This window comes from Musca vetustissima, unplaced genomic scaffold (assembly GCF_032173495.1).
Source record: "Musca vetustissima isolate MV318-11 ecotype Yass unplaced genomic scaffold, APGP_CSIRO_Mvet_v1 utg213324, whole genome shotgun sequence".
In the NCBI taxonomy this organism is placed as follows: Eukaryota; Metazoa; Arthropoda; class Insecta; order Diptera; family Muscidae; genus Musca; species Musca vetustissima.
In genome coordinates, this window is record NW_026880368.1 from 3,111 (window position 1) to 10,697 (window position 7,587).

General features: G+C 36.8%; 1 non-coding gene across 1 annotated transcript; it reads right to left on the reverse strand.

Moving 5' to 3' along the window:
* Nucleotides 1-6,525: 6,525 nt before the first annotated feature.
* Nucleotides 6,526-6,597, reverse strand: Trnad-guc (transfer RNA aspartic acid (anticodon GUC)). Its single transcript has one exon. It is a non-coding gene; the product is annotated as a tRNA-Asp (tRNA).
* Nucleotides 6,598-7,587: the final 990 nt, after the last annotated feature.

A 7,587-nucleotide genomic window follows, 5' to 3' on the forward strand; every position in this document is an offset into this window, starting at 1 on the left:
TGAAAATCTGGTTAATGGTGGATTTGCCAGGCCTGAAACCGCATTGGTATGGTCCAATACTAAAATTGACCATTGGTTTCAGTCGTTCACACAGCACGCTGGATAGAAATTTATATGTGATGGGAAGGAGACTTATTCTTTATAGTTGGCACATATCGTCTTGTCTCTTTTTTTGTGCACGGAACACAGGAAGCTGAGGTTCCAATCATTGGGCATGCATTCCTCAAGTCAAATTATACAAATCAGCTGGTGCCTGCTCCTGACCAACATCTGACCACCGGTCTTGAATAGTTCGGCTGGTAATCCATCGACACCTGCTGCTTTATTGTTCTTCAGCCGATCAATTGCTACTCTGACCCCAAGGTGTGGTCAGAGTAGCAATTTATTTAGGTGGTATAAACTCTATACCGTTATTAGTTTTGGGGTATCTTCTTCACCGTCACTATTTGATACCAGATGTTTTTCAAAATGCTTTTTCCAGATCCTCAACACGCTGAATGTATCTGTCACCAGGTTTTCATCTTCATCTCTACAGGAAGATGTGTCTGCGCCAAAGCCTTCGGTTTGGTGTTTTACTCATTGATAAAATTTCCGGACTTCATTCTGACTCCTGTACATCTCGATTTGCTCAAGTTCACTTTATTCTTGCTCTTTCTTCTTTTATCTGAAAATACGTTTCCTCTCTCCCTTTCTCCCGATAATACTCCATCGAATTATGTGTTGCTACTGTCTGCAGGGTTGCTCTATACGCTGTGTTTTCACATCAGTAGCATTACGACACTCCTGATCGTACTATGGGTTTTGATGGTGGTCTTTGGTACCCAAGTAGGCTTCTGATATCTGTTGTGTTTGCAGCTTTTCTACGTCAGATTTCCGTGTTACATTAGATCGCACATTTGCTGCGTACCTTGGCTGCCACAAGGTAATGGTCCGAATCGATATTTACTCCTCGTATCTATCGAACGTCTAAGACACTGGACGAATGCCTTCCGTCTATCACAACATGGTCAATTTTATTTCTCGTTGCTTGATCAGGAGAAATCCAGGTGGCCTTGTGTATATCGAGATGCTTGAATCAGGTGCTCTTAACAACCATGTTTTTTGCATCCGCGAAGTCAATCAACCTCATGTCGATGTCGGATGTTTCTTCATGGAGGCTGAATTTTCCGACGGTGGGACCAAAAGTATATTCCCCTCCGATTTTTGCATTAAATCTCCTAGCAGAATTTTAATGTCACGGCGACCATATGCAGTTTTCTAGGCGCTCGTAAAAATGTCTTCGGTCTGTTCATCTTTATCTTCGGTGGGAGCATGACCGCAAATTAGACTGGGTAGAAGAATTTCGATTTTATACGGATTATAGCAATTCGCTCATCCATTGGAGGGAATCTGCAGACGAGGTCTTTTATTCTCCTATTAACCATATATACGTAGCCAAATGCACGTCTCGTTTCAGCTATATACAGGGCGTAATCATCTGATTTCCGTACGCCAGTCTCTTTCCATCGCATTTCCTGTAAGGCAATATTATCGGCTTTGTACTTCATTCGCAAAGGCGAAAATTCGCCTGTTCTGTACAGCGTGCGCATATTCCAAGTGCAGATTCGCAGATCGTGGTGCTTTATACGTTTCCGGGGTCGTCAACATTTTCTTTTTAGTTGCTTTTTCATAGTAAGAGGGGTTTTCCGAGTGTGGGAACTAACCCGACGCCTCAACCCATTTTTATAGTTCTTATGGGTAAACTCGCGGCACATATTAGCTCACTGTTTCAATGGATGATGAAAATAGTTACCCCAGTTGACACCGCAGGGAGGTCAGTGTCCACAATTGAGATGAAAGAGGGACCAAAATAAGCCTGGGCTTGGTATCTATCATCCCCTACGTCACCCAGGATAATGGATCCACCTAAGACTTTAACCCTTTGTGGCCCAATGTTGCCCACAGGCAACAAAATGTTTTAGCGCTTATATTTAATATACTGCTAGTAGATATATATTGTTTGGATTTCATATGTCAAGACCTGATTATGGACGACACATATCACAAGAAAAATCTAAAAAATTCAAATTTTTGGTAAAGTTATGAGCTTTTTAATATAGAGAAGAGGGCAAAAACAGTACTAATTTGTGTATACAGTCCAAATTATTTAAATCGCATCGTATTCGAAATATACGAATTCTTCCGTCAGAATTATTATTGTTTCTTGTAAAACAGAATATAGAGAATAATTTAAAATGATTTTTTCGTCGATTTTGCATTTGGTTTTCTTGATGTTGGGCTTTTAATTTTCAGAAAGAATGTACTGTATCTCCCGAATGCCAGGATGTAGCGATGCCAAATTTCCTCCATATCTTATCTAGGATAGTTGCATTAAATCTGTGAACAGAAAATCGATCTATGACTACGGAAAAAAATTCGGGGCTCAAAGGGTTAAATACTCTATATTTTGTTGTTGTCGATATTAAAACTTTTCTTATGTAGAATATCATAGATCAATCTAACAAATATCAATTGCAGTTCAATATGGGGCCCCTAAAAATCCTTTCGCCTATGATCTGTATTTATTTCCTGCTATACATGATAAAGGTATAAAATGTTCATTTAAAATACATCTATTTTCAGCCATAACTTTTTGCCAACATCTGTACATATGTAAGTGTGTGCGTGTGTGCTCTTGTATGGAGAAAAGTTAAAATTTCAGTATGATGTTGATGACTGTGTGAATATCATCTTCTGGCCGTGACCGTGGCAACCGAAAAAATCATCATCAGCATCATAGCTTTAGTATTATTCATGGCAGACCATGACTAGGATGCTGATTCCAATGATGATGATGAGTAATCATTGCCGAAGAAGCATCTAGGGGGAGTAATGGCAGTATAGTTTTAATAGTATGTAGTTGTAGTGGTGGTGATGGTACACATTGCCAAACAATTTTAATACTGGGAAAAATTTACATACAAATCGCATTACACTTAACATCCACTTTGCTTAACGAAGCACACAAAGTTGTTGTTGTTGTTTTCCTATGAATCTCTGCCGTATTCTCTCTCCGGGTCTTCCTCGGTCTTCCTATTCACACTCTCGGGTTTGTTTTCCTTTTGTTATATGGGAATCCCAGCTCAAGTATTTTTCATGGAGTCCCTATGTTTGTTTGTGTCTGTCCAATATATCAGTACGCTTGTCTCAACATCAGACAGATCCATGCAGTCAGCCATCCGTCCCTTTTTGCAGGGACATACACACACACAATCCTTTTGTGTGATGGATGCATTCATTTGTGCAAAATGCTTGGATGGATGGATGATGCTCGGTCCGGTCCTGTGATATAATTTTTTAGTTTGTTTGTTGTAGTGTGTATTTTTGTCGGACATATTGACATGTTCGGCCACCAGGCTGACTGGACTGCCTGCCTACGTTTACTTCTTAATTTTTGTATGCCATGGTAATAGCATTTATTTCGGGGGCCATCACCATCAAAACATCCCTGTGTTCCATCCATGATGAGGAGGACACCACGATGATGATTTTTCCTGTGTTTTGATAAGCAGACAACAACAACACCCATTTCCTTCCTTTATTTCATCTCACATTTTACAACAAACAACACTATTAAGCCGATTAATTTGCCGTGAATATGAGATGTTTAATTAAACAAGCTCCAAAATTTTAAATCGAAGTACGGGTTTTGAAGAACACCTCGACAGGGAATTGAACCCCAGCCTTCCGCTTTAATGGGCGGACGTACTAGCCACTATACTATCGAGGATATTACGATCACATTCCAGATGACAAAATGCATTTTAAAAATGTGTTTCTATTTTTTTGCATTCATTTCCAGTTTTCTGTGGTGCATTCATGAATTGGCTGTGGTTGCGCTGATCGCCCACGATCACTTGGAGTGTCTAAAAATAGTTACCATGTCTCGTTAAGTGCCCTCCATTCCTCCGTTGTGGTTCATTTGTCGCATAGAATATGTTTGCATACATTAAGTGGATCACATTGATCGGTTTAAAGGGGGAAATTTCAAAACAAAATAAAGAACCCAATTAGTGGAAGGGGAAAATAATTTTAGATTTCATGAATCTTTTCATTGGGAGGAATGCCGTCCATATTGGTACAATCGCTACATTAACGAGAATAAATAACAGAGAATTTTTTACGAAGAGGTATTGTGTGTTTATCCACTTCACTTTGAATATAATAGGAACTTCGAAATGCCAAAAGTGGTGAAAGTCCTCAGAAATTCCATATTGCAGTCAATTCGAGTGGGAAATAAGGCTAGAGCGTTTAAGATACCTAAATTAGATAGGACCATTATTAGTCGGTCATATCAATTTATATTCAAAAGTTTTTATCAGGGTGATTTTGTCAATTGAGGAACTGAAATTACAAATTACAGAAACTTATGTTCCATGAAGTGTCTTGGATCTTTAGAATACCGAAAGCTTTGTCTAAATATTGACCTATTTTGGATATGTCAAAAATTCGGTTAAAAGTTTATTAATTCCGGAAAAGGAGCGGTGGGGTTTTATCAAAACCCCGCACAAATTTGTATATAAGTCAGTCTCCAGAACACTTCATGCCAAAAATTCTAAAGTCTTAAAAATACCTCAAATGGGATAGTAGCGTTATATGGGAGCTATACCAAACCATTAACTGACACTTATAATTTTTTGTAGGAATATTTGACAACCCCTAAGAATTTGATAAATCAATTTGATTGAAAATTCGGTTGAAAACAAACAACAGCCCAAACAACAACATGGACAAATATGGATAATTTTTTGTAGGACGATTTGATGGCCAACCGGAATCCAAAATACCAAATTATACCTGATTCTGTTGAAAAGCGGCTCCAAAACCCCCAAAATACCGAAAAAAGGGAATCGCCGTTAGGTGGGAGCTACCCTAAAAAGTGGACCAATAGTTATAATTATCGGTAGGAAGATATGATACCGAAAAAGGGAGGTACCGTTATATGGGAGCAACGCTAAAAAGTGGACCAATATTTATCATTTTCGGTAGGAAGAAGATATTATTTGCAATGTCAGCCATTCTATGAGCAATCTAAACATGTGTATCCGTCCATCCGTCTGCCCAATATAATTTGTAATAACAGTGCCACAGTTACCGATGCCAGGACCAATCGTTACGAAATTTAGCATGTAAGTCCGGTAACTATCGGTTAAAATTTCGAGGATGAAATAGAAAAAACACTTCAGTTGTTTAAGTTTTCTGACACTGTAGAGGTCACAATCAATAGCAAACGTCAAGAAATTATACATGGGGAAAAGGTTTCGGTAAAAAAAATAATCATGAATATTTTGATGAAGTTCTGTAAATATTTTGGGGATCAAATGTACCAAGACATTTATGGCTAATAGATTTACTTCAGAATGACAGTAAATATATTAGCAGTATAACCAAGATGTTGGAGTAATAATTAAATAGTTACTGGGGTCTACATATTCCAATTTAATTGGAATTTCCAATTAACATTATCGCATTATAACAATTTTACATGAAGTTCCGGTTATGGTCATGCGTTGGTCCTATAATTTTGGGTGGTTATCATATGATATTTATGGTGATATGAAATTGACCGAAAACTTTATTTTTGTTTGTGTTTCTTGTGACTCTAACGTCGCCAAAAACATTCACATAGAAGGCGAAGGGGTCAACGAACAAGTTTTGCCCGTTTGATGATAATTGCTAAATATTTAGCAGCCTAAATGGATCAAAAATTTCTGTTCACAGCGGGAAGACATGACCCAGTAAAAGAAATTGCCAGTGTATGAATGTGCGATAGACTATGATGACTATGTATATAGCGGATATACTAAAATATTTAAAAGGGTATACATATAGACATATAGTTTAATCTAATCATCACCACAACAGGGAATGTATAACTCGTGAAGTTTCGACGAGGAAGTAATCATTTTTTACTTGCCATCCAATTATACATGAAGAAATAGCTCAAAAATCGATAAAAATTTCTTATAGAAATTGAAAAATATTTTTTATGGAACATTTCGTCCTTCTAACTCAATACCTATTCGTCATTAATTTATTAAAACGGATAACAATATGTGATTTTTTCATTCTTTTTATATTCTACAAAAATATTGCTCATACGATTTTAGGTGGTATGCTCAAAGACGAAAAATCGATTTTTGATGGCCTTTTCTGTATTTTACCCGTGTCATGTTATTATAACACAATTACTTCTTCATTATATAGAGCTGTAAAATTCGTCCGAATTATTTACTAAAATCATTTATAGTTATGTCAATTACGTAAAAAACCAAAGATAGAACCAGTTTTCTAAATTTCAATGATGTTCACTTATGTTAGTTGAATTTGGGGCATTAGAAATTGACTTCTCCGTCATAATTGTTATCAAAAAAATGTGAAATAAAAATTAAATTTTAGAAAATATAAATTAATTTTTATTCATTATTAATGTATTTTTTTAAATTAAAAAAATATTTAAAAAAGTATTCAGTCATGAAAATCTTTCTCCCCGACGGGGAATTGAACCCCGGTCTCCCGCGTGACAGGCGGGGATACTAACCACTATACTATCGAGGATGTTGATTCCAACAGCTCTTATAGAGGTTGTTGTATTGTCAGCAACACATATAACTATTTTACTTGAGGTATGTTCTTAGAAACACAAAACAATACAACATGTATACAGAACACACCATACATATGTTTAGCAACATTTCATACATACATGTTTCTAACTTTCAAGCCAATGAAGCCAACATTGTTGATATCTGTTTAATGTTTAACACTAGAACGCCGAAGGCAGTCGTTTTGACCGCTTTCCAATTTCAAGTACAAAAGCAACTGTGCATTTAATGACACTTTTTTTAAAATATGGTAACTTTTTGTACCTCATAGAATTACGTTTATTATAAAAAATTCACCAAATTTTAAAAAAAGTGTCATTAAATGCACAGTTGCTTTTGTACTTGAAATTGGAAAGCGGTCAAAAAGACCGCCTTCGGCGTTCTAGTGTTAATATAGTTTAATTTGTAAGTAGAAGAAAATGATGAAATGTTCATAGTTTTTTTGTTAAATCGGCGAAGAAGAAAAGTAGGAATTGAAGATGCCTCAATATTATTTGAGTGATTGGTATCTAAGGATATTGCATTAATTTGTTTTTCAAACATCACACAGGAGCTAAAAATGGACCAAAAAAATTCCTTTAAACCATTTACACAAATTAAAAAAGAAGCTCGATGTGCAGAAAAAATAGGATGGATCGAATTTCCATCTGCGAAGCCTTGCTCAATGATATGAGAGAGACCCATTTCTTAAACGGATGTTGACTGGAGATGGGAAGTGAATCACATACGATAATACTGTGCGACAACGATCGTGGTCAAAGAGCGGTAAAGCACCTCAAAAGGTGGCAAAACCAGGACTAAGGGCCATGAAGGTTCTGCTGTGCATTTGGTGGGACTGGAAGGTGATTATTTATTGAGTTGCTTCCATATGGCCAAACGCTAAATTCTGATCTCTACTGTCAATAACTGACCCGTTTGAAGATAGCAATTGACCAGAAATGGC